The sequence below is a fragment of the Python bivittatus genome, unplaced genomic scaffold (genome assembly GCF_059951505.1).
Source record: "Python bivittatus isolate LINGU-HERP-01145 unplaced genomic scaffold, Pbiv_v1 ctg000610_np1212, whole genome shotgun sequence".
Taxonomy (NCBI): Eukaryota; Metazoa; Chordata; class Lepidosauria; order Squamata; family Pythonidae; genus Python; species Python bivittatus.
Genome location: NW_028277088.1, coordinates 35,321,921 through 35,348,337, shown reverse-complemented (window position 1 = coordinate 35,348,337; position 26,417 = coordinate 35,321,921). Strand labels below are relative to the sequence as shown.

At 36.0% G+C, this 26,417-nt stretch overlaps 1 long non-coding RNA gene across 2 annotated transcripts in view; it reads right to left on the bottom strand.

The window, feature by feature from the left end:
• Window positions 1-26,417, bottom strand: part of LOC148214596 (uncharacterized) — a 47,755-nt gene that overhangs the window by 17,441 nt on the left and 3,897 nt on the right. The window contains exons 2-3 of one of the 2 annotated variants that reach the window (XR_015797886.1): window positions 21,170-21,294; window positions 3,898-4,268 (exon numbers count right to left, since the gene is read on the bottom strand). This is a non-coding gene — a long non-coding RNA (uncharacterized LOC148214596). Of the gene's footprint in view, window positions 1-3,897; window positions 4,269-21,169; window positions 21,295-26,417 lie in introns of those variants that run through there. The other variant, XR_015797887.1, reaches the window with a different exon arrangement.

The window sequence follows — 26,417 nt, the reverse complement described above, 5'->3', positions numbered from 1 at the left end:
TGGTCCATCATAATAGTTGAACTTGGCAAACAGTAGCACCTCCTGACGAGATTTCTTTACTCATCCAGATTGGCAAACAAGGATAGGCCTTCAACATCAAATACTTGGAAACCATAAATCATTCCCCTCAAAACTATAAAGAAATCTGAATAGGTTCAAACTGCAATACTGTTTCTCCTTTTCCTCTTGTGAAAATAATGTAAAGTCTTTTCATCTAGAATTTGGATCGAGCCAATCTGGTCAGGATTGTAGCATTTTTAATATTCTACCTGAATAACTAAAACGTAACTAAATGTTTGGTGGGTATAGTCTATTACTGCTCACATGACATATTTTGGGTGAGGCATATAAATCATGTTATGTAATCTTTAGTTTTATGACTCTTTCTGTGAATTAATTATTATTATAATTAATATTTTTTTTAAAAGACAGAATTATACCAAGTTATTAAGGAGAGGTGTGCCTTCATAATCATTGCCTAGGCATCATTCTCATGTTAAAAGACGTCTAGAGAGGTATTTAGTTGTAATTAAGAATAATACATAATGTAGAAATTAAGAAAATGCAAAGAGGAATACCCTAGTTTTTGAACGCCTGCAGCAATCCTTAAGAGTGGGATTCCATTTCCAGATTCACTTTCCAGGTACACAGTTTACACACCATTAAGACAGTGCTCCATTTTCTAAGGGAAATAAGGTGTTTAAACTCTGTCTTTGAGTTATGGTTACACCAAACAATTAAAAAAAAAAGATACAATGAGGGAAGGAATCCACTGTGACTTTACAAAACCAAGATTAGCACAGAGAAAGAGCCACCCAATTGCTGAGGCATATGATCTCAATAAGCTTACAAAGTAATACTGTGCAGCGCAAAGCTTGCACAGAAAGCTTTCCAAACCCCAGTATTTTTTTAATTAATGGATAATATGAGTTGGCTTCTATCGTAGCCAATCCAAATTTCAAAGAGACGCCACTAAATTTGCTTCTGGTGTACAGCTTTTGGTCCTCCCTCTTCTCTCACTTCCTAGCCTTTTCTAGCCTGTCCCTCCTGAACCCAGGTCTCCGAGGTTGAAGGATGCATTCATTTCCTCTGTCCCTTTGGAGGAAGGGCTGGCTAGCTTGACAGGTGGGGAACAAGTCCAATTGCTTTATATCTCCTCGATTTCCGCTGAGCTTTAAAATATTGATCACCTTTGTTAAATCCCTTTTTCGGAGACTGTCCTGTTCGCTCATTTCTCCCCTTCCCCTCCCTCGCCTTTCTTGGGGTTGGAAGTGAGCAGCAGCTGAACAGCCAAGCATGTGGTGTATAAATATTGGAATAAACGAGCAGGGTGGGGGTGAGAAGAGGGGGTAGGGGAGATATATGGAAACGGGAGGGGAGAAGAAGGAGGAGATAAGGGGGTGGGGGGTAGAGCAGCCCTAGTGCGTCTGATACTCCTGTGTGGGGCGCTGCTCTCCGGGAGTGAAGAAGGGGAACAGCATTTAGAAAGAAGGGGGGGAGAGAGAAAGGGGTGGGAAGATAATAGCATTTAAAACAACAACAACAACACAAGCCAACAACAGTGATTAGCTCCTACCCGTCGCACAGGGACTGGGAGGGAACTGTTGTGTCTCTCACCTGACTTCCTTCTTCCCCGGGGCGGCGAGGGAGGCAGTGAGAGGCGCGCACATACCACTCTTCCCAACCAAAAGCAGCCTCCCCCCTCCAAAAAAGACCCCTTAAAGGCGAGAGGGGAGAAGAAATGGGAGGCGCGAGCGGGCAAGAGAGAAGAAAGAAAAGACTGCCACTCTATTAATAACAAAAATAACCGGCCGGCAGAAGCGATCCGGCCACCCTCCCGCCAGCCTTCATCAACCCTTCGCCTTTCGCTCCTTGGAACCCGCGCGCAGCTTCTTCCTTCGCGCTAGCCCAGCGACTGGCGGCGGCGGCGGCGGCGGCAGCAGCGGCTGCCTCGGCTCGGCTCAGCTCCTGCACCAGCGCGGGCAAGTCTCCGCAAGGGGGAGAGCCAGCGAGCCCAGACGGCTCGAGCCGAGCCTCTTTCTGCTTTGCTCCAGCTCCGAAGGAGGGGGAAGGGGGAAAAAAGAAGGAAAAGAAACAGGAACGCACCCAACAAATGATCGCCAAGAGATCCCGCGGACAGGACTGAGAATTGCAGAGAGGAGACGGAAGCCGCGCTTTTTGGGCAGTTCGTTGGCCCTGGTGTGTGGCGAGAGGGTGGAAAAGGCAGGCGGGCGCCGCCTTCTCGTCGTCGTCTTCTTCCTTTCCTCAGTCACCGCCTGCCAGGCAGTTCAGAAGTGGGGGAGGGAGGGAGGGAGGGAGGGAGGGTGGCTGTGTGTGGGCCCCCTCCTCCTCCTCCTTCCTTCCTTTAAACGCCCACTCCTGATGGGTGAAAAGACAACTTGAAGTTCAGTGCAATTAACTTCGCCGGCGCCTGGGAAGCTGAAGGTGTCGCCCAGCCTCGCCCGCCCTCTCGCCGCGCTCTCATGAGTAAGTTGGTCTTCTTCTCTCTCCTCCCTCCCCCCCCCCCGCCTTGAGTATACTGTACCGACCGGTCACTCCCGCTTAACACCTACTTTTAAGCTTTTTAGGGACTTATTGGTGCGGACGGTCCACTTTGGCCGACGAGTGGCGAGGCGAGTAGGAAATCCTATGGGGGTGTGTGGAAGCCCTCTAAGATTTGTTCTGCACTGTCGGACTCGGCTTCTGAGAGGGATCCTCTTAGCCACGTCTTTCCTTCCAGTCAAGGGAAACCCAACTAGCTTGATCTGGTGAGCAAGCGGCTTGCAGACGCACAGACACCTGCTTCGCGCTCCCTCCTCTTGCCGCCGCCTCCCAAGCCAAGAAGTTTGCGGGCGAGGTCCTTGGCAAGTTTGCTTGGCTCCGCCGTTCACTGTAGCTCAGAAGTTTGGCTCAGTTCATAAGTTTCAAGTCCGGTGCCCTCAGGGATGGAGGGCGAGGGACAGAAGCGCGGGCGGAGGGAGAGGTGCCTGCGGGATGCTTGCGGGAGGAGGACGAACGGCGCGGGGAGGAGCGGGACTGAAGGGAAGGGGGGCGCGCCAACGCGGCGACGCACTTCGCTCTGCTACCGCGTCGTGAAAGTGAGGGAGTTTTAAAAGGCTTCTGCCTTGCCCGTTACTATGAGTGGGGGAAAGGATGGATCACGCAGGAGCGGGAAGAGGTCAACTTGGGTGCCTGTTGGCGGGAACGGGCGGGGGTTTTGCGGCTGGGGAACGGGGAAGGGGGGCCATTTGGCCTGCCAGTGACCTCCAGAAGGCGGCTCCTCGTGCAGGTGTATCTCTCTCTCTCCGCGTGAGGTCCTCCTTTCGCCTTTCGCTCTCACAGTCCTGCCTCTTTTTTGCGGGAGGGGGAGCCCGGTGGTCTCCCAGGAGCTAAAAAGGAAATGCAATTTCCTTTTGATACTAACCTGTAGCGAAGCTGGTGCTGGGAGATCACTGAAGGGGCAGCCGGATCGCTTGACTCTGCGGAAATGTTTCTGCAAAGTTACTCGGTATGTGGGCCCTTCTTTTCGGCGGCGTTTGGCCACGTGGAAACCGAACTGTTGTTGGCATATATTATTAAATAGTATCGGTTTGTGATATCTAGAGTCCGTGCCAAAGTTTGGCGTGCTTGTCAAGCTTCCTACATTTTTGTCCGTCTCTGAAAAGCTTTGGCAACCTTTTTAGATCCGTCTCTGAAAAGCTTTGGCAATGACAGCTAACGTGCTTGAGTTAAAATGTCTATTTTAGTGAAGAAGCCCTTTGCCTTATTGAAAGCTGCGAATATTAGCTTTCGCTGTATTGACAGATTATTTTAAACTAACTCTTTTATTCAATCTTGCTTTATTTTATAGGCGAAGCATGAAAAAGCATCTATAATATAAGAGTGGAGAATTGGGATCTCTATTGCTATGCCTTTCTGAAGGCTCTGATTTAGAAGCCACTCTATTTTTCCCCAGTATTATTTAGGTCTAGTACATTCATATACTTCTGCTCCAGTCTGCTGGCAGACATTAGCATAGAGGCTTACATTTTTGACAAATGTGCAGACAGCAATATCATGAATAGACATTTAAAATATTAACAACCTAAGCATCTGTTACAAAACAAATTTAATATATTTACTCTGTTTTTCTCACATTGTTAAGAAAGGTTAGAATATGTGTAAAATTTCAACTTTAGTTGGCAAAAAGAATTGATTGGGTATTTCACTGTTTCTTCAGGAGTGTTTACAACAGTCACCAGATATGGAAGACTTAATTTGCAGCATTCCTTTAAATAAATAAGAAAGGAATCAATATTAACACAACTCAGACGCACAATACTGTATAACCTAAGTTTAGGCATAGTATAAATCTTGCTTTGTAAATCTCTTCCAACATTCACATGAGTTTACATCATGGCAGACAAAACAGAAAGATAGAAAGCAAACATATAAGAAAATACTTTGGTATTTGCATATATTATAAATATATAATGTGCTTTACACCATATCAAGTAAAATCATTATCTGTAGTTTACAGAAATCCATGACTTATAAATGAAAAAGATCCCAAGGGATATTTCCTCTATACATCCTAATGAAAAAGTAAAAGAATATATTCAAATACAATCTGGATATTTCTTAATATTGTTTTCTCTTTTCTTTCTTAGGAATTAAAACATGTAACAGTAGTTATATGTATTAATATAAGTTTCTTAGCAATAAAACATATAAATGGAATGGGCCTAAAAAAGGAACTTTCTATTTTCATGTATTTGATCTTTTAAATTGCACTATAATTTCTTAGGGGGATCTTATTACAACTGCATAGTTTAGAAGAATTTCAGAATTCTACCTATTCCCTAAGTTATATTAATTTGATAGAGAAAATTTGCCACCTTATTCCAATTCTGAACTGGAATTTGACACAGAAAAAGTGATTTTGACATTCAAATTATAATTTGTGTTATGACCTATTCAGGTCAGATGACAATTACCTATTCTGTATAATTAAGCAAAAACTATATACTACCTGGAAATTGTTATCGGGTGGTTCATTATTAAATGCCTTATGATAGCTGTGTGCCTCCGAATCAAGTAAGTGCTTGCATTTAAACTCTAAAAAAAAAATCTACATGATTTATATAAGTAAACAGAGAAAATAATCAATGTGTATAATTTCAATTTTTTAGTACTTCAAACATTTTTTTTAAAAAAAAGGAAGTTCCATCCCCTATTCCAAATCCTTGAAAATGCATACTTTTGCAAACCTAAAAAAAAAATAAAAAAATCTGAAGATTAAATTTCATATTTTTATTTAATACTATGCTCAAGAAAGATCTTGGCCTAGCTTATTCATGTGATTAATATACACCATTCTAAAATAATTTAACTGTATCTGTATTAATAACGATAATAGAATGGATACAGCATGTATAAAATGCATCCATGTCTCTAGAGTCTAGTCTGCTCTGACTTGGGTACTGTATCAGTTTTACAAAAATGTCTTCACTGATACATAATGAAAGTTAAGAGTTTTCTGTATGTTAACTGGTACTATGCATTTTTTAGTTTCCCTTAAAAATCCTTGATTTTTTTCCATATTTGCTTACTTGGGGATTACATTAGGGTCTGGTGCAATGTTGATGTTTCTAACGGCTAAACCATATGTTCAGCCACTAACTCTGTACGATGCTCACCAAATACTTATATTTTTAAGATACCATCAAATGTTTAACCACTTACACAGCCCAGGTACTTGGGAGTTTTTCCTTCCCCCTCTCCTGTTAGAATCTTTTTTCTAATAATCTTTTTTCTACTGGTGAAGCAGTAAGGGTGCTTTTGTAAGAAGCATCTTATTTTGTTGTTTGTACTATACATTCATGACTAACTAGGTTTTAGTTAAAGACCAACAGTGGTGTTTTGCTTAATTAAATTATGAGACTTGGTTTCTAAAGTGAATCCCCATCTGTAAATGGTATGATTTTATTATTTTTGTGTACCTGTGTGTGTGTGTGATGTGTAACATTTCTATAAATGGACTTGACTTCTAGAATACAACAGGGTATTTTCTGCCAAGTATAAATTTGATTTTGCCGTAATGGGCACAGGATCTCAGTCATCTTGTTCTGTTTTTGGAATCAACACTTCTGATTTAAAGTCATTATGCATCTAGTCTTTATTTATCTTACATTAAACTGACAGAGCAGCAATCAAAGGAAAAATATTACTTACTTTCCTGAAGTAAATACCAGTTTATAAGTGAGTGCATGTATTTATATTCCTGTCTCCACTAAATAATGGCTCTGTCTCCTTTTTAATATCTACCTGGCAGTATTAACCATGGCAACTAAGTCTTCCTTGTTAGCATGCAAAAAAAAGTTTTATTGTTTGTACCAGGAGTAACTTAAAAACATGGGAACCTGTTTTAAAGAACCAGTATCTATGTGGTGAACCTTGCAGAGTAAAAATCCATTTTCTGAAAAATAACATGACTAGGAAGTTGCATAGTATCTGTTTGAGCTGCTGAAGATAGGGGCAGAAGCATATTATTAATAACTGAAAGCACATATGTGTAAGTGAGGAAAAATGTTCAGCAAATCTGTCATCATGAAGTTCAGTGCATTTTAAACAACTCCACTTAAAATAAAGTTACTTCAGTTTACAAAAGCTATTTACAAACTAAAATTTCTACATTAAGTTAAATTTCATTTTGAAATTTGAGTTTGTTTCTGATATAAAGTATGATTAATCCTATTCCTATTTGTAGCACATATAAATACAATAATGAAAGCATCCTACAGGACAAGAATGGAACCCTCCTGACGAGTTTGTAGATTCTGCTGAAGATCTTTCATCTTTGGAATTGTAAAACAAATTTAAATATAAGATTCAATTTACAATTGGAAAGATCATTTAGTATTAATTCATTGACATTTTGACTAAGAATTTAAAAGAAGTATTGCATGGTCAGTGTTCAAACATATTAACATATAATTTTAAAACATTTAGCCTTTTAATGAGATTACAGTGTTCACTAACAGCTGCATGGTGGTAGCCTATTGTCATCTATTTTCATTTCAATATGTGTAAATTGCTGAATTTTTTTTAAAGTCACAATTACTAATGCTAACTTCAGCTTCTAAATGATTTAGATTCATATTGTTTTAGAGTGAGTTCAGACAATACTCAGTTGAGTAATATCTCAATGGGGCTAATCTTAATTACGTTAAAATAATATTTCATATTGATAAGATTACATAACTTCACTGGCATAAGCCAATTTACAGAAATGAACAGACTAGAAATTAGTTTCAGGTTTTCATAACAGGTTTATCCATGTTTAACAAAATCATGGTTTACTTACCCAAATTTTCTAGCTCTACCTAAAATCCCGAATCATAAACTAACTATACAGGCTGAGGATCACAGAGCACTTGTCTATAGTTGGCTAGTTTCATGAACATAGCCAAAATATCATCCACCCATACCTACCTGCCTACTTACCTACATACCAGTTTATCTATATATCTTAGTATTCATCTGCAGTATTTTTGTTTCGACAGTTTCGATTCCAGGGCATGCTATGCTGAAGCTGTTCATAAAGTAAGATTTACATTTGAAATCTAATTTTATCACCTTAAGAAAACTTCAGATTATCAGTGCATTGATAATATTGTTCATAAAGCAATCTATATGTGTTAATAATTCACAGTAGTGAATTGAACATATGTAAAAATCTCAAATAGAGTTGACACCCATTGTGTACTTATCCTCTAAATAAGATGGAATTATATTATTCCAAGCTTCAAATATTCACTTTCTCTAATCAATATATGCTATATCCTGATCTTAAGAGCTTTATATCCAGAACTCATTTTGTATCTGGCGTATTAAGGTTTAGCCCATAAAGCTTGACCTAAATGGCAAATGTTCCACAGATTTTCCATTTTGTTTATGGACATGCAACAACTCTTAATATCTTTGTCAAAAGATGCTGAATTTCACACCTTTAATTATTTCTTATTGCTGTGTTAAAGGATTAGATACTAAGATATCCATTTCACCTCATAAATAAGCATTTTATTTTCAAGTAGGTTACATAACTTCTAAAACCAGTGGGATGCTTGATTTTTTTCCCTCCTCTCTTGAGAGATGGGGGATAACCTTAGCCCCAACATTTTGCTGCTTTAATTTCATAAAGGAGCTTGAGGTATAACTCTATGTATTTGAAATGGAAAAAAAGTAACTGCAAAATGTTGTTGCAGCAATTATGGCAATAGAAGCCAAAATCAAAAGATTTTTCTTGCAACTGAGAAAAATATTTCTGAATAGTTAGGTTATGGAAAGGCAATGTTCTTAGTGCAGTTATATATGAAGAAAAATACTTGCCAGAAATCAATATAAACATTAACAGAACAGGTTTTAGCATTTCAAATTATAAAACAGAAACTATAATAAACATGCCTATGATTGAAAGAAGTTTGTGCTTCAATGTGTAAACATCCTCTAGCTTTTAAACGTAAAAAAAAAAAATCTGTTTTTTAGAATTCAGTTTTTTAATATGACCCTATGACCAGTATTCTAAATAGTTTTTGAACGATACTCTTTGGTGCAATATGCGGCTTGTGGCTTCACACTGGAGTGCAAGCCTACCCAAAATGTGAACTGGTATAGCCTTAAGGGTAGCGTGTACTGATATGCTGGAGTGGAGGTGGTATTTTTATACATGTAACATTTTGGGTATTTAGGCCACCATAAGGCATTGATGTCTGTATCATTATATGTCTCTAATAGTCACTTTTAAATTAATATTATGATTAATACCCCACATCTACATAGAATGAAGTTTAAAAACTGTAATAGTCATATAGCATAGTATGTATTTCTACTGACTTTTAGACAGCACTTAGTGCTTTTTTTCCCCTCAGTATGTGTTCAGTTGTATGATAATACACCATACTGTGGTTTCCATGGTTCTTATACCATATAACCCAAACTATTACTGCTTTGTGCAAATGGTCATGCAACCATTTTTTAGATAATGGATCTGCAATACTTTTCTTGGAATATGAGATATTGATTCAAGGAAACTTATTTTTGAGATGAATTGCATTGTGTTGCATTATAAGGCTGAAGTCCTAAGTCCTATGAATGTTTTCTAATTAAACATGGTTAGAATAGGTCTATATGATATTTTGCTTATGGAACACCCTCTTTTCTTTTTGCCCCTTTTTTTTTCTTTTGAGATCACAGATGGTCATTTATAACTGAGAAGTGCTTGAGATGACCAGTTTAAATACATATGGTTTTCACAGGAATTTTTCATGTGCAGAAAGGTACTTTTAATAGCCTGTAATCTTGTATATTCCATTTAACATTTGTCTACTTAAGAACATGACATTTAATGCAATGGACATACTTGTGAGCATTTGAAACCTCTCATCAACATCAATAAAACAATTTTAGGGCTACTTTTAGGGCTATCTGTCTTTTCAGTCTTGTAAAAGGATTAACGGGGCTATTATTTTACATGGTATTGTACTTTTGGGGAATAAATCTTTTAAAAAATAGCAGTATTGTAATTTTCCCACCTATTATTTTAGAATCTTTTCCTCATTACTTACATAACTGCAGAATGTTTCCCAAGTCATCTCTTAGAAAGGTAAATATTCATGTGAACTTTGAAGAAAAGTAATACAGAAATATATTGTATATAATTTTACTGAAATTAGACAGTGATGACTGTGCTTATAAGCAAATAAGATTTAGCAACACATCTTGAGCCTGCAATTATTGTAACTTTTCATAAATGCAGTAGACCCTTTTTTTCATAAATACCCTGGACCTTTATAGAAAACATGTTTCTGAGATTGCATGTATTATGAATAGAGGGCTCATTTTGATTTTCATACATACTGCAGTATTTAAAACAAAGAAAGAAAGAAAGAATACTTAAATTTCATTTCTCTGTCTAGGAACAAAATTTTCCCTTGAACTCTTAAAGCAAGAGCTATTTATTTACTGTCTATTATTTAGGATCCTTGAAATAAATTGCATGCAACATTATTAATTTGATTCATTAAGCTAATTTTATTTTGGAATACCTATTGTAGAAAAATAGTTACTCAGCTTTATATTAAGAAATATATCTATCTTTCACACACTTATGTCTTTATCAAGGCCTTCCCTTTATGATTGTTGCATTAATTATTTATGGTTTAGTCTTTCTTCTCTCACTTTTTAAATCTCAATATTAACATTAATATTGTTATATGCTGCCCAGAGTCACTTTTTTGTGAGATGGGTGGCCATACAAATTTGATAAATAAAATATTATTTTATATTGATTTTATATTATTATATTTTAATTATATTAGAAAAAGCTTCACAATTTGCAATAGTGGGAACTGGCATATAAATATATTAAACAAATACATTTAAACTTAAATAAAGTTGATTGTTTATATCAGTCCTGACATCTTCAGATGTCAGAGATGTTTTGCTTATCACTGCTTAATACTGCAGAATCTCTGCAGTGCTGCTTGTATCCTGAAATAACTTTCCCTCTGTGGTATGCAGGTTTAAAAAGTTTCAGATACTTAAAAATAATCTTTTTTTAAGTTGCATTTCCTTACTGATTTAACTCTTGCTTAAATTTGTCTTTTCAATAGATTATTTTATATATATCCTCAGGAATGGCCTCAGCAAACACAGTCCAGATAAGACAAAATAATGGTAATTTATCTTATCCTGGGTATTATGTGTATGCCGATGGAATATGGAATATGGCTTGTTTTGAATCTGCAGCCTTGATGTGGTTCTTGGACCTGAATGGAAATCATTAGAAATGCTCTCAGCTTTGTGAGAGAGTTGCATGCATTACTCTGTCAGCCGATCACCTCTATGTTCACAGTCTTATAGTGTGACAATTATCTAATGCAATTTAAAGAAAAATTGTCTTTGTAAAGTTTTAAAAGTGGCTCAGCTGCTAATCAGGTGAGATGTGCAGCCTGTGCTCTGAAGTGTGTAGGGTCTTCCTAGAATCTAGGCACAGTTTACAGTGTGATTTCTTGTAACCGCATGGTTTCATTTCCAATGAATCTGTAATTTCATTACTGGCTGAATTTAAGCTGTTCATTCACTGAAGGAAGCTTGCTATTTTATGTTTGATCTTACTAGTGTGCTTCAAAATACATTCTAAATGTTGTATCTGTTCCAAAATATTATTTTCCAGAGATAATAATTTTAGCAAAAATTAAACCAACAGAATGGATTTAGTTTTTCTGTGGATGTAATAGGTGCATCAAAATAGCAAACTATTCATGGCATGCATGTTTCAAAAATTATTCTGTTGTATTTTCAGCCAGTGTTTTGCATATAGACTGTTTCTTTAAAATTGCTGTCTCCTCTATTTGCCCTATTAATTGTTGATATGTTGCCATCCATGAGACAAAAATTAGAGCTGTAATTAAATAATCATGTGATGCTCCTTAGTGCCAGTGAGAGCAAACTCATTTTTTCAGACCCTGATGGTCACTGATTATTCTATTACTACTGACTTGCTTTATTTATTCATTTTTGTGAACAGTCATGTATGTTAACTGCTGGACTTCCTTTTAAAATTAAAGAATGTAAGAAACATTATACCAGTTAATTGACTAGTCATCCATAGAGACTTTAAGAAAACTTACCTTTTCTGCTTTTGGTCACCTGATTGGGAGAACTACATCAGTGGTGAGGTTTGCGTGCCATTTAATTTACACTGGTGTTTGGCTGGGTTGGTTGTTTATGTGGATTGCCAGGAGAATTACAAAAGGCACAGGGTATTAAAATTCAGAAATGATTAAAATTGAAATAAAAGGATGCTGTTTCTTTGCCAGTACTCTGGCAGTCATAATGACACACAGATATTAGTTTCCACCTTCATCTTTCCTTCTTTCTCATTTCCTCTTGTTTATTGTTGACACATTTTCTCTTAAGTTTTTGCTTCTGATTTCTGTGTATCCTTCTGCTATTCCCACATTTTTATCTCTTTTTAGTATAGAGAGCTTCCTTAACTTTATTATTACAATAACATCATAGCTTATCAATATTTAATCTCCAGATATTTTTGACATTTCTTAAAATATAGGTGACCTCTAGTAAATGAGGTTGTGTTACGGTTACTTGTATACCTTCTTTTTAATGGTTTAACTTGTAATGTTAAAACACATGTGTTAAGCTACTGGAGAAAAAAGGAAACTTACCAGTCATGGATAATCAGTTATGCATGAATTCAAATTTAACAGATGGATGCTGGGAGTAAAAAATTTCTCATTTGGCTTCTTGCTTTTTTTCCTGTTTGTACTACACCTGTCTCTTATGTACAGATAAACATCTAACATAGTTTACATTTTTTCATATATCTTAATACATTTTCTTTCAAAAAATAACTTATATCTGTTCCTTACTCATTTTTTATATTTAAGAGATGGATATATTGCAAGTTCTGTTAAACATTGGCTTGTGAAAACATAGCTTTTACACTGTATGTTTAATTTCACAGTTTAAATAGTTTAATCCAGTTCATTTATTCCAGTGACAGTACTTTAGTATGTATGTACTGAAGAAAACACGTGCTTATAAATTGTAACCTGTACGCAATTTATTCATATAGAACCAGATAGCAAAATGAAGTAGAATGTTCTCTAAGCTATCTTGTTCAAAAGAGAAATTATCTGCATTTTATTATCTGATATAGGATAGCAAAAGAAAAATCACGTAGGTCTCTCTGGTTAGTTATATAGGATACCACACTTTAGGGTAGAAAATTAACGTCTAGACTGAAGATACTCAAAGATTCCACATAATTGCATAATTTGTGAAACTTGTATGTATGTATATCTGCAATAAATTATTATTGTGGTATTCCCACCATGCGCTTGAAGTCATATTGTATTAAATTAAAGCACAATGGAGATATCCAGGAGATATTGCTAAACCAAAAACTCCTGTAAATCCAGCCAGTGATGAAGAGAACTGGAAATTGTAATTCGGCAGCATCTGAAAGGCTAGAAGTTTCCTATCTCTGAGGTGAAGCTATCACTAAATTTTCAAAGTCAAGAAAAGTAGGACATGTCAGTCTAATATTTGCTTCAGCTTGAGCAGCCTTAGAAGATTGATGTATGTGTATGTTTTGCTGTTACAGGAAAAAAGGGTAAAATCTTTTTATGAACTTTTAAAACAGTAAATTTTTAAAAATTCTCTCTTGTTTTAATTATAGACTAAAAATGCTATCATATGCATGTAAATTAAAGCTCAATAGGTTTTACTCCTTAGTAAAGATACTTTATTGACCACTCATGGACTATTTAGTCACTCTTACCTTTTTTAATGTGCCACTCAAAATATCAACAAATACATACTATCATTAAACAATACTTGTGGCGCAATTTATAATCAACATGTGGGAAATTTGACCTTAAGTTCAAGCTTCTGCACAGAAAATGTGTATAGATTAGGCATTCTGCAACTGGGCTGCAAAAATCCTGATAATCACTAAATGGTTTTTCAGTTTTTGCAGCCCAGACATGGTATCCCTGGTATAGGTTTGAATGTACATTTTACGCTATAGTTGCATGCCTTAAATATATTGCAAAGTCTGAAGGGATTTTTATGGAAATGTGCAGTGGACATGCTTCTGGAAGTTGAAACTAATCACAGTTCCCCAAAGCATTCACCATATATTCCTGAATATTGGATGAAATTTCTTTTTTTGTACTTCACAGTTCATTGTAGCAAACACTACTGTATATGTGGAAATCAGTGTTATTGAATAAAGTGTTAATTGATCATTCTTAAGAGAAAAGCTAAAATTTGAAGAAAGTAAAAATTATCCACCTTGGATATCCCATTTCTAATTACCTATCCAACTTAATTGCTATTCAGATCAGGTATTCTTCATCAGAATTAATTACTCCAAAACATTCTGCTATCATTATTAGCAGGCAATATTGTTAGAAGCAATATGTTGATGGAATAACAAACAAACCATTAATTTATTTGATTACTGACCTAACAGTCTGATGCTTTAAAGCAAAACATCATCTTTCAAATACTCTTGACAGATTTAAAAGCTCTTTTAAAAAAAATATGTGATCCAGAAAGTTTTCAGGTCACTTACTTATCACACTTCTTGTAGTCACTATTTTAACTTGATTGTTTTTGCATTGGGTTCCAGTATGTGAAATTTAAAATCCCCCACTCTGGAATTGTTTGCAATGGCATAAAAGCAGGATAGAATCTCTTTTTTCAGCCTTTTCCTATGTATATTGCAGATGTTAGTTGCTATACCAAAACATAATACTACTGCAATTTATTAGAGATTCCATTTCAAGTCAATATCAAAGAGTCTGTTTTTAACTAGTCTTTGTGCTTGACTCTCATTTCCACACTGGAGGAAAAGTGATTTGTCTTGTTTAAGGATGTGGATAAAACTGTGCATAGTGTTATAATCTGACTATCCTGCTCCTTCCACACCTATTCTCTGTTTAAACAAATGAAATATTTGGAGGGAAACCACATTTAAAAGATATGTACTTATTATATGTTAATTTAAGAAATGTAGTACAACAGTGAAAGAACTCTCTTAGGTTAAACCTTGTAGCAAGGGTAAGGCCAGTGGGTATATTGTGCCACTTAAAGCAGTGTTTTATCTCATCAAGGATTTTTTTTTAAAAAAATTGTGATAAGACAATCCATTCAATAAATAATACCTTGTTTTAAGAACAGGAGCTATTGTAATTTAAAAAAGAAGGCAGATATTGATATTCCCTAAAAATAAGCAATAGCAGTCTAAATACTACAATAAGCCATAATGTGGTTTGTTTCTTTTGCTATTAGCACAACAAATAGATTCTTTTATTGTGTCTTAGCATTGTGTCTAAAGAAGACTATCATGGTTTATTCAGCAAACAATGTTTAAAATGTCAGTGTAAACCCAGCCTAAAAGTCTGCCGACAGATTAAATCAAGCAGGGAAAACCTTTGGTCCGTAGTCTGAATATGGTTTGCAGGATGGCCCATCTAGCTTGAAGATTCTTCCCTTTTACCAACTGTGTCAATAGGTTGTACAAGGTGACTCGTTTTCTCTTACTAATAGCTGATAAGATATACGAATTTTTCTCCCAGTTCCAAAAGAGTTCAAAATGTTCCCCACTAATGTCAGAGATTATGAAAGGTGGCATTTTCCTGAAGGATTATTGCTGGAGAATGAAAGTTATGACATTTTAAGATGGCAGTGGACGTTTTTGAAAAAAGTCACTGCTGGAGAGTAAAGAACTAATCCTATCCATTCCAAAAACAACTTTCCATGCTGCCGATATATGATTACTGCAGTGCGATCTACATAAGGCTGCCTTTGAAGAACTCTTAGAAACTGCAATTGGTACAAAATGTGGCAGCTTGTATATTGGCAAATCAAAATCTTCATAATTATATCACAAATATTTATAGTCACTGAATTGGCTACCAATATGATTCCTGGCACAATTCAAAGTGCAGGTTTTAACCTATATAGACTTATATCACTTGGCACCTAAGTATTAACAGAGATCCTCAACGCACCCAGGCATATGTGCATACATTCCACCAACATCTTTTAATGGTCTCCCAAGCCTGTGAGCTGAAGAAGGTGCTGGTTTCTAGGCAATGCTTTCCATAGTGGCACCCCTCCTGTATTATGGAATAATATCCCTCTGGAAAGTAGGCTGGCATCCACAATGTTGGTTTTCAGGAAACTAGTACAGACCAAGAGCTGTTCTAAAATGTATTTGGGCAGTGAATAGTCATCAGTGTCCTTACTGGGTTACTGAATTTTTGACCTGATCATTTATTTCTATTTTATGTTTTATCCTGTTTTAAGTTTTTATAATATAAATTGCCAGGAGCCATGTTTGGAATCTGGCAATATTAAAAAAAAAGTAAATAAATAAAAATAAGAGGCATTTTATGGAGAGAGAGCATCCATGATTGTAATGGAGAATGTGTGAAAGAACTTGTAAAGCAGGAATGGATTTAAATAACATAAGAGATTTCAGATTGACATTAGGAAGAAAAATCTTAGTGGTAAGATCTGTTTAACAATGGAATAGACTGCCTCAGGAGGTGGTGGACTCTTTTGCAGAAAGCATTTTGCAGAAAACAGGCTGGATGGCCATATCTTAGGGATGTTGTAATAGTGGATTCTTGCCCAGGGCAGGGGTTGCTACAAGATCCCTTCCTTGAATTCTGTGATGCTATGAAAAATATCCAGGGTGTGTGCATGCGGTATAGGTTTGAACCTATGAAACCTCGGTGTATTTGTCTGAGGGCAGTTCCTGAAAGAAACAGGAGCAGCAATGTAAGCCTTCAAGAGTTAAATTTTAGAATTCTCTGTTAACGTTCTTTATAAATAATATCCAATTGATATGTTAGCTCTACACTGTAAACAATCAAAACATTTTCCTTTGGAAATAAAGAAAATCAGGGATGAGACTAAAAAGAAGACAGAGAGTGCCACTCAAAGACACTACCTTCCAGCTTTTTATTTTTCTCTTTCATAAAAATAACAGGAGCTGTATTATAGACATTACCTAGTTTCCACTAGCCTATAGCCAAAATGAACATATTTTTTGTTTTACACTTTTCAGTATCACCTTAATCACTGCAACTTTAACATTATTTCTTATTAAATATATGCTAATCAATTAACAAGTGGCATTCATAATGAATGTATTGTTAATTTGATTTTACATCGCCTATTATGTAAACTATACAGAAAATATACTTTGTCCTCCATCAGTAGAGAAGGGAGAATTCAGCTATATGCACTGGGGCAAAAAAGTATTTAGTCAGCCACCAATTGTGCAAGTTCTCCCACTTAAAAAGATGAGAGAGGCCTGTAATTTTCATCATAGGTATACTTAACTATGAAAGACAAAATGAGAAAAAAAATCCAGAAAATCACATTGTCTGATTTTTAAAGAATTTATTTGCAAATCATGGTGGAAAATAAGTATTTGGTCACCTACAAACAAGCAAGATGTCTGGCTCTCACAGACCTGTAACTACTTCTTTCAAAGGCTCCTCTGTCCTCTACTTGTTACCTGTAGTAATGGCACCTGTTTGACCTTGTTATCAGTATAAAAGACACCTGTCCACAACCTCAAACAGTCACACTCCAAACTCCACTATGGCCAAGACTAAAGAGCTGTCGAAGGACACCAGAAACAAAATTGTAGAGCTGCACCAGGCTGGGAAGACTGAATCTGCAATAGGCAAGCAGCTTGGTGTGAAGAAATCAACTGTGGGAGCAATAATTAGAAAATGGAAGACATACAAGACCACTGATAATCTCCCTTGATCTGGGGCTCCATGCAAGATCTCACCCCGTGGGGTCAAAATGATCACAAGAATGGTGAGCAAAAATCCCAGAACCACACGGGGGGACCTAGTGAATGACCTGCAGAGAGCTGGGACCAAAGTAACAAAGGCTACCATCAGTAACATACTACGCCGCCAGGGACTCAAATCCTGCAGTGCCAGACGTGTCCCCCTGCTTAAGCCAATACATGTCCGGGCCCGTCTGAAGTTTGCTAGAGAGCATTTGGATGATCCAGAAGAGGATTGGGAGAATGTCATATGGTCAGATGAAACCAAAGTAGAACGTTTTGGTCTAAAGTCAACTCGTTGTATTTGGAGGAGAGAGAATGCTGAGTTGCATCCAAAGAACACCATACCTACTGTGAAGCATGGGGGTGGAAACATCATGCTTTGGGGCTGTTTTTCTGCAAAGGGACCAGGACAACTGATCCGTGTAAAGGAAAGAATGAATGGGGCCATGTATCGTGAGATTTTGAGTGAATACCTCCTTCCATCAGCAAGGGCATTGAAGATGAAATGTGGCTGGGTCTTTCAGCATGACAATGATCCCAAACACACCGCCCGGGCAACAAAGGAGTGGCTTTGTAAGAAGCATTTCAAGGTCCTGGAGTGGCCTAGCCAGTCTCCAGATCTCAACCCCATGGAAAACCTTTGGAGGGAGTTGAAAGTCCGTGTTGCCCAGCGACAGCCCCAAAACATCACTGCTCTAGAGGAGATCTGCATGGAGGAATGGGCCAAAATACCAGCAACAGTGTGTGAAAACCTTGTGAAGACTTACAGAAAACATTTGACCTCTGTCATTGCCAACAAAGGATATATAACGAAGTATTGAGATGAACTTTTGATATTGACCAAATACTTATTTTCCACCATGATTTGCAAATAAATTCTTTAAAAATCAGACAATGTGATTTTCTGGATTTTTTTCCCCATTTTGTCTCTCATAGTTGAGGTAAACCTATGATGAAAATTACAGGCCTCTCTCATCTTTTTAAGTGGGAGAACTTGCACAATTGGTGGCTGACTAAATACTTTTTTGCCCCACTGTATAATGACACCAGTTAACTGGTTATGGGGTTCTCCAGAGTATGAAATCTATAGAAATGAACATAGTGCATGTCCTACTAATAGCAACACAAAGACACTGCACTAAGAGGACATGTCCTCATGATACAGCCTTTGTTTCATCCCTGGTCCATTGTGGATGCATATTATGTTGCCTTTAGCTGTTCTGGTTTTAAAGTAGTGTTTTTCCTCTTCTTTGGTCTTTGAGTGTAAATCAGTAAAGTTTTCCTCTGACACAAGACTTGATTTACTGACATTCTACAAGGCTTCATTGACAGTGTGGGTATTGACACAGTCAAGGCCTGAGACTTGCCCAGCTCCCACTGGCCCTTGGGGTGCTATGGCTAAACTCTGCCCTCCATGGCCATCTTGGTTTAAGTTACAAGAGAGATTGGATACCAGGCTTCCATGGTATCCAACCTGCTTATTTAAAGACTGATTGGTGCTGCTTATATAAACAGGTCTAGTATTCTGATGGAAGAGCATTAAGCCTGTATTTAAAATCAGAACTAGAACTATCTTAATGGAAGGTCAATTTAATCTGGGAAAGAAAGCCTAATACTGATACTGGTTTACTGGTTCTGTCCAAATGAACATTACACCTTTTTCACTGACACCACTTGGTGCCAGCACTGTCACTTCCTTGCAGTACTTAGTGATTTTAAATAGTGGGAACTTAAGTGAAATTGACCCCCCCTAAAAAATGTTAATTTCCCCTTCTAAATTGAGGGACATGTCATGGGTGCACTAGGGTCATAGGCAGAGGTATAAGATCAGTAACTGCTGACTAAAAATAGCCTGGCTGACAGTTAGTGATCCAGTTATCCTCCTACCTGTCAGTCTATTTTCAGATCTACCAATAAAACTATGTCCCAAAGCCCAACTGACAGGTTTGGGGGTAGAAAATGGTCCCAGGAGGAAGCAGGAGGAAGCTTTCTGTATGCATTGTGTGAGCTTCCTGCTTTGCCTCACATCACACCTGCACCCCACTGATCTGTCAGCCAGGCTAGTTTTGGATATGGGTTTACTAGTCTCCTAGAAAACCAGTTCAGAAATAGCCTGACTTGTAGGTCATTAGCACAGAGCATCTTTGTGCCTGTGACTTGTCACTTGGGCAGCTTGAAAGGTGGCTGAAGCCTCCTTTCTGCACATATGCCTAAGCCTACTGCACCTTATTTTAAGGAATGCTATTTAGTGGTTTCCCTTGCCAGTTGCTGACAGCAGTTGGGAGGAGAAGGAAGCCAGACAAATCCACCAATTGTTACTCTTAAATTAGCAGATAGCACTAACTATAGGACATTAGTTACTGTTGTTACTGCAGTGGAATAGACCTTGTCCATTGGGGCAGCACAAATTATGCTGGCATACTTTTTTGCCAACTCAAGGCATGGAGAAATGCACATTAATGTGGCCATGAGGAAGAACACTGTATTCATCAAAAGGAATATATTAAGGGGGGGGGAGCAAACAGAAAATTTAAGCATAGAATTGTTATGGATGGGAATACCAGGGCTCCAAAGTAATTTAGTATTGAGGTTATCCGGATGCAGTCCTGATGCTCCTGATGCAAACCACAAGGTGATTTGAAAAAGGGGAAAAATTGAGAGGGCAGCCGAAAAGGAGAATGGGGAAAAATGGATGACTCTTCCTTCAAATTTACTAGCCAATTGAATATGTAGGCTGCAATCTTATACCCGCTCACTTGACAATACGACCCAATACATTCAGTGTGACTTATTTCTAAACATGTAATAAACTTTTCTAATTAAATAGACTGGTGATAGTTTGTACTTCTCATTAATGGCGTAAAGGACGTAGCTGAAAACTGAATGCTACTAAATCATTCAATTGGACTATGTGTATTTTAAAATATATTTAAAATATGAGCATCCTTTATATTTACTTTCAAAATAGAGCAAACTATTAAAAATGAAGGGAAGTTGTGAAACTTAACCATAAGAAAATATCAAACATATTGGATATTTCAAAATATTAAATCACTATAATAAGTGGAACTAGACATAAAGTGAAACTAGACTTATAAAAGACAGTACCACTTCTTTTAAGAAAATATAACTTAAAGCCAAAAAAAAAAATGAACGAAAGAATAAAAAAGAAATAGGAGGAGGAGGAGACCATTTTGGAAAAATCACAAAACACCTCCCTAATGGCTGGATAGTACCCTCCAGGAGAAAAATGAAGCATTCTGAGGAACACCAGTGTTCAATATCAGAACACAGAATTTTCTACTCAACTAGTAATCAATATTGAAATAACTATCCCTGCACCCCATAGTGAATTAATTTCTGTTCCATTTCCAATATACCTCTTGATGTACCAGCAAAAGTACAACTTCAGGACCTCCTAAATTAAACTAGTTATCTAAATCATACCACTTTGATTTCATACGTTGGTTTTGGAAGGGAAATTGGCTTTGTTACATGCTGGAAAAAGCTGTGGAAAGTGCCCTGGTTTTGGTGGACCCTTTGGCAGCTTTTGATATTTTTCTGGATTTATTGCCTGATTTGGAGAAAAAGCACGGAATAGGAAGGTTTTATTCCTAACAGGATCCAAAAAAGTAGTGCCTGGGAATTATTGTTTAATCTTAAGGTACATTTCCAACAGGGTTTTACAATGATTTATTCTGTCCCACATATATACATGAATATCTACATGAAATGATTTAATAAAAGTCTGAAGACTTAATGAAATGTTGAAAGTACCTTAATACTCTTCTTCTTCCTCCTTTTTTTTTCCATTAGCAGTAGTGGTAGGTAGTCAAAATGATGGAAACTCTGAATGAATCAAGCCAATGAAGGCCTGGACGAAGATGAATAAACTCACAATCCTAAAAAGATAGAATGGTAACAATGAGGCATTGATCCATACTGTACTTAAAGATGCATAGACAAATTCCTAAATTCCTAGACAGTGATTATAGCCAAAAGATGTCTTGTATTAGTTATGTCTGATTTGAGAGTTATCACTGTTTCAGGGGTTGGAGCATCTGCCGACTGTAAGACATGCATTAATAACCTCCACATTACTTATCATAATGCACTCTATTTGGGCTACATTTCAGTTCTGTTCAGAAGCTTACTGTAACCCAAAATGCTTATCTAATTTTCAGTATCTTTTTTAAAATAAATAAATGTCTTATAAGAATCTTTCAAAAACTTGTTTATGAAATAGACATTCTTTTAGTGGATTAATGGACTATTTCTTCTCTGACATTGGATTCTATTTTTCATTAGATTTTTTTTTTTAAATGGTATTTCAAATAAATTAGATGCAATGCAATTTTATACATATTTATTAAGAAAGACCTACCATTAAATTCATATTACTATATGGTAAATATATATATGAAATTGAGTTCATATTTTTGTAATCCATCCCATAATTTATTTTGATCTTTTCACAAAGTTGCTTGTAAGTATGAGGGCAGGTGCTAATGCTTATTATTTTTTAAAAAAAATATTAACACATTGAGGAATAAAAGACATATTTCCAACAAGAATTGGAATATTTATGCAAAGCAGGCTACTCTCTTCCAAATTACAGGTAGTCCCACTTTAAGAACAAATTCCATTCCCAAGGTCGGTCCTTAAATCGAATTTGAATGTAAGCCGGACCAGTATTATTGTATACTACTGTATAAGTAGTGTTGTGTAATTAACTTGAACCATTATGTATTTAATTCAAATCATTGTGTATTTAACTCGAATTTTGCTACAGTAGGCTCTATTCTTAACTATGGGTCATCTGTAACCTGGGCGTTCTTAACCTGGGGACTACCTGTATATATTAAGTCCCAAAAAGTTATTTCTTCTCTCCCCAACTACTAATACTTACTTTATGTATTATCTAATGCTGTAAAAATAGTATTTGAATGTGTAATTGTCTTTCATGAGTAAATATTATATTCTATAAGAGCTATGGTAAACAAACCAAAAAACTGTACATCACCAGTATCCAAGGCATTAGTTGCAGTATTCTTTTTCATTGATAAGTCTTACATTGCTAACCACTAGGAAATCCTTGGGCTGTAGACTAGAGTAGGAAGTTGTAGAACATCCTAGAAGGCAGTAGCAAGCTATTTTCAGACCATGCCAAGACAATTGCACTAACATGTTAATATAATTTGCCAAGAATCAAGATCAACCTGAAGGTGATTTAATTTGCTCATTGATTTCTATTTATACCATATTTATAATTCTTGATACATTATATGTAATATGTATATTGTGTGTGTGTGTTTGTGTAATATTCTGAAATATATGGTAAACTCAAATAAAATGAAGTTAATTGGAAACGCAGTGGGAACCATTTTGAATGGACGATCTTGTTTGTACGACAGGAAAATGTCCTATTATTAAACTGCATTCTTGCATGGGTAGGCAACCTTCAGTATCAGGACTATGTGCAATCCACCTTTCTCTTTTTTTTCAGTCTTTGAGTTTAAAGTTCTGGTCTCACTTATTGGCCTGATGTGGCCCTGCCTACTTTATGCTATTGCCCAGCCTATGACAGAAAAAGCCATGCCCTCAAAAACTAGTTAAGTATGGCGCTGAGATCAAATGTTGCCACTCTATGCTTGAATTAGATGTATGTATCTATTTAATTTGTAATTGTACTGAATCTAGATTAAGTCATGTGCAATGTGATTGATAGAAGAGAATGCCTGTCACTTGTTTTAGCCATCAGAAAATACTACACACAAGTTCAGGAGACCTTGCTGAGTTACACATAAGTTTAGGGTTCTTGTTGAACAGAGTAAGTTATGCGGTAGGAGCCCAAAGGGATTGGAAAATGCTAAAATTATACAGAGATGGGGGTAAGGTACCACCTAAGTATATGGTCATAATAGCAAAAAGCAAACCATCCATGAATGAACATTTCATTCATTAGCTTAACATTATCAATCTAAATACAGTACAGAATGCAATTGATTGCAATTCTTTATGGCTTAGTTCTGTATATCTTATCTCTTCCCTCAGAAAGTAAACAATTCTGTCTGTAATAAAAGTTTTGATTTAACATTCCTTGTACAACAATGTTAAAGTGATTAAACTGAGTTTTTCTTTTTTCTCTTAAATAATGGAATTTTGAACATTATGTTACTGGAGAGTGGGGAAGGAACTTTGTTCAAAAACAAAGAATAACAAACCAATTTCACTATCTTTCTATAACATGAAAACTATATGTACCTTGTAGCCTCTTTTTGTTCTGTGTTATCAAAGTAGATTTTTGTCATGTTTTTGTCATTTACAATGTTTGTATTTCTCAATTGATCAGCTGCTACATAGTATTCAGGAACAGTTTGCCTGCAGTTCAAATTTTACTATGCTCTGATACTCCAGTGTTACACATGAAATGTTAATTATTTTGATAATTTGTGAATTAAGGATATATGTATGTGTGTGTGTGTGTGTGTGTGTATCCTTAATTCACAAATTATCAAAATAACTGATAATCATACACACACACATTCATTCATTCATCCATCAATAATCTGGTTTTAATGTGCTATAGTCCAAACACTTTTGAATAAAAAATATTTGCACTTAAAATGGTTAAATCTACATTGATATAGTAGATAATGAAACTGAAATAACTTTAATTTATCAATATGACTATAATTATATTAATAAAACATATTAAATTGCAGAGTTATCTATTAGTATCATTTTCTAAAAACATATTGGAAGTAAATCATTAAGTTAAATGGGACTATTCCCAGAGAAGGAATAGTTCAAGATTGTAGCCAAATTATGTTAGAATTAAATATTTTAAGATGTATAAAGTATTAGATTACAATAGTCTATGTGGGAGGCATCAACTTAACTGAGATAACTAAAACTTTTTCATCTCTCTTATCATTGCCTCTGCCCATTTCTCTTTTATATTCTCCCTTGCTCAGAAATGCTTGGTTTATGAGTGCTTGTTTTGCATCCACTTCACATGTGATTGGAAATAACAAATTCATTGCTGCTCCTTTTACTGCTGGGGGTAGGGGTGGGGAACAGGATTTGGCCTATGAGGCATATTTCATTTTTACCCCAACTTTATATTAACTGTTCCAAGTACAAAATCGTGATATTCTTGAGTATGATTTGAATAAATATTCTGATTAAAATTTGATTGGAATGTTGAATAAAACTAATCATTGATTTATGTTGCCATAAAGACTTTCTAGAGTTGAGCTTGATTCCTGGTGGCTTTTTGGGCAACAGTGCAGAAGTACTTTGTTACTGCTTGGTCAAGGATATTTTTTGTTTCAATTTTCAGGCTAGCCTACATGGGCTTTCTTGATAGTCTCTCATCCAACTATTAACCAGGTCCAACCCTGCTTTTCAAGCCAAAGTCAGATAGGTGTTGGAACATAGATAATAAAACTTGCAATGAAAAAACTAGCTGATAGTTGATAGCGGAAAATAAAAGTGTACAAAAGGACAGTACAATTCAAATGCACACAGGTTTTGATTGCTTTGTGCTAGTGTCAGCTGTGTTCCACCATATACAGTAGGGCATTCATGACTTGAGATTTACCATAGCTGTAACTAATTTGCATTTACTACTAAAGGTTTTGTGACAAAAATTTTGTTCTTGCCATTGGCTAAAATTAAAGGAAAAAACAGAAAGATTATAAAAGAACTGGCTGCTTTTCACCTTCATGAGAAACTAAAATGCTGTAACTGGGTTTTTCTATAAAATCAGAACCTGACTTTTATGCCTGAAATTGGATGCAAATACAGGGTTCATAGAAGAGGAAGGTCTACTCTCCAGCACTTGCAGGTACACATGCACACACAGAACCACGGCTTAGGATTTCAGTCGAAGCTCAATGTAATCTTCAGTTATTTTGTTCTACATTCCAGTCATTAGCTATACTTAACTCTGGCCACCAGCATAAGCCAGATCAAACTGTGTATGTATCCAGATTAATCTTGTTTCTGTGAAATCAACAGGAAATTAATTGCTGGTCCTTTGTACACATTTAGAGTCTTTAGACTAAGTGGAATACACATTTCAGAAAAATAAACAATTTTAAGTTAGTAATAACTTTCTACATTGATTTCCACAAGGCTTAACTTTAACTGATTTAATGAGGATTTATTAAAATTTGATATTAGTATTTTCTTGGTTAATATTTGCAGAACTTTGTGGAAAGTTTTTTAGAAATTTCTAGTTCAGGCTTTTGAAATGTAGTATGACCAGTTAATTAAGAGGCAGGTTTTAATGGCAGCTGATAATTAGACTAGTCAATTGATCTGAAGCTTGAAGATCTAATAAAACTATGTGTATTCCAAAACACATTAACTCTGTAATATATATTATTTACAAAAATATTTATTTCCAAATACAAACTCGGGACTACCTGTAATTGTATGCATCACGTCTGATTCTTTATCTTCCCATACTAGCCAATTAGTTTCATCCTGAATTTGAAATCATTTCAAAAAAGCTATTTATAATATTGAAACAAATGCATTTTTAAAGCAGAAAGAATGAATTTGAACGAGGTCTGTTTTTTTTCAGGTAGGATACTACCTTTCCATTTGAGTTCATTAATATTCTAATTTTGTTTTGTTTGTTCTTAGTCACCTTAAATGCTCTCAGGGCAGAAATTTAGGCTATTCGTACAACAAAAACAACAGTATAAATCTTGATTTACATTTTTATTTTAAGAATGTAGATATCTTTATCCTTAGCACTGCAAATAGCAATCTGTACTGTTACTGGAATTAGTAAAAACTAAAAAACTACCAAATAAGGCTACTTTGAAAGAGGAGAATTGCTATAATTGCCTGTCACCGCTTCCAGGATTTGCATGTACTTTGTATATACATTTTATCTGTATTTCTTATGCATGCAATTCTATCCAGTATGGGCCAGAGATTATTTATGTTATAAACTTGGATTTAAAATTAATTTAATCAGATTGTTCTAACTGGTTTGCAGATTATA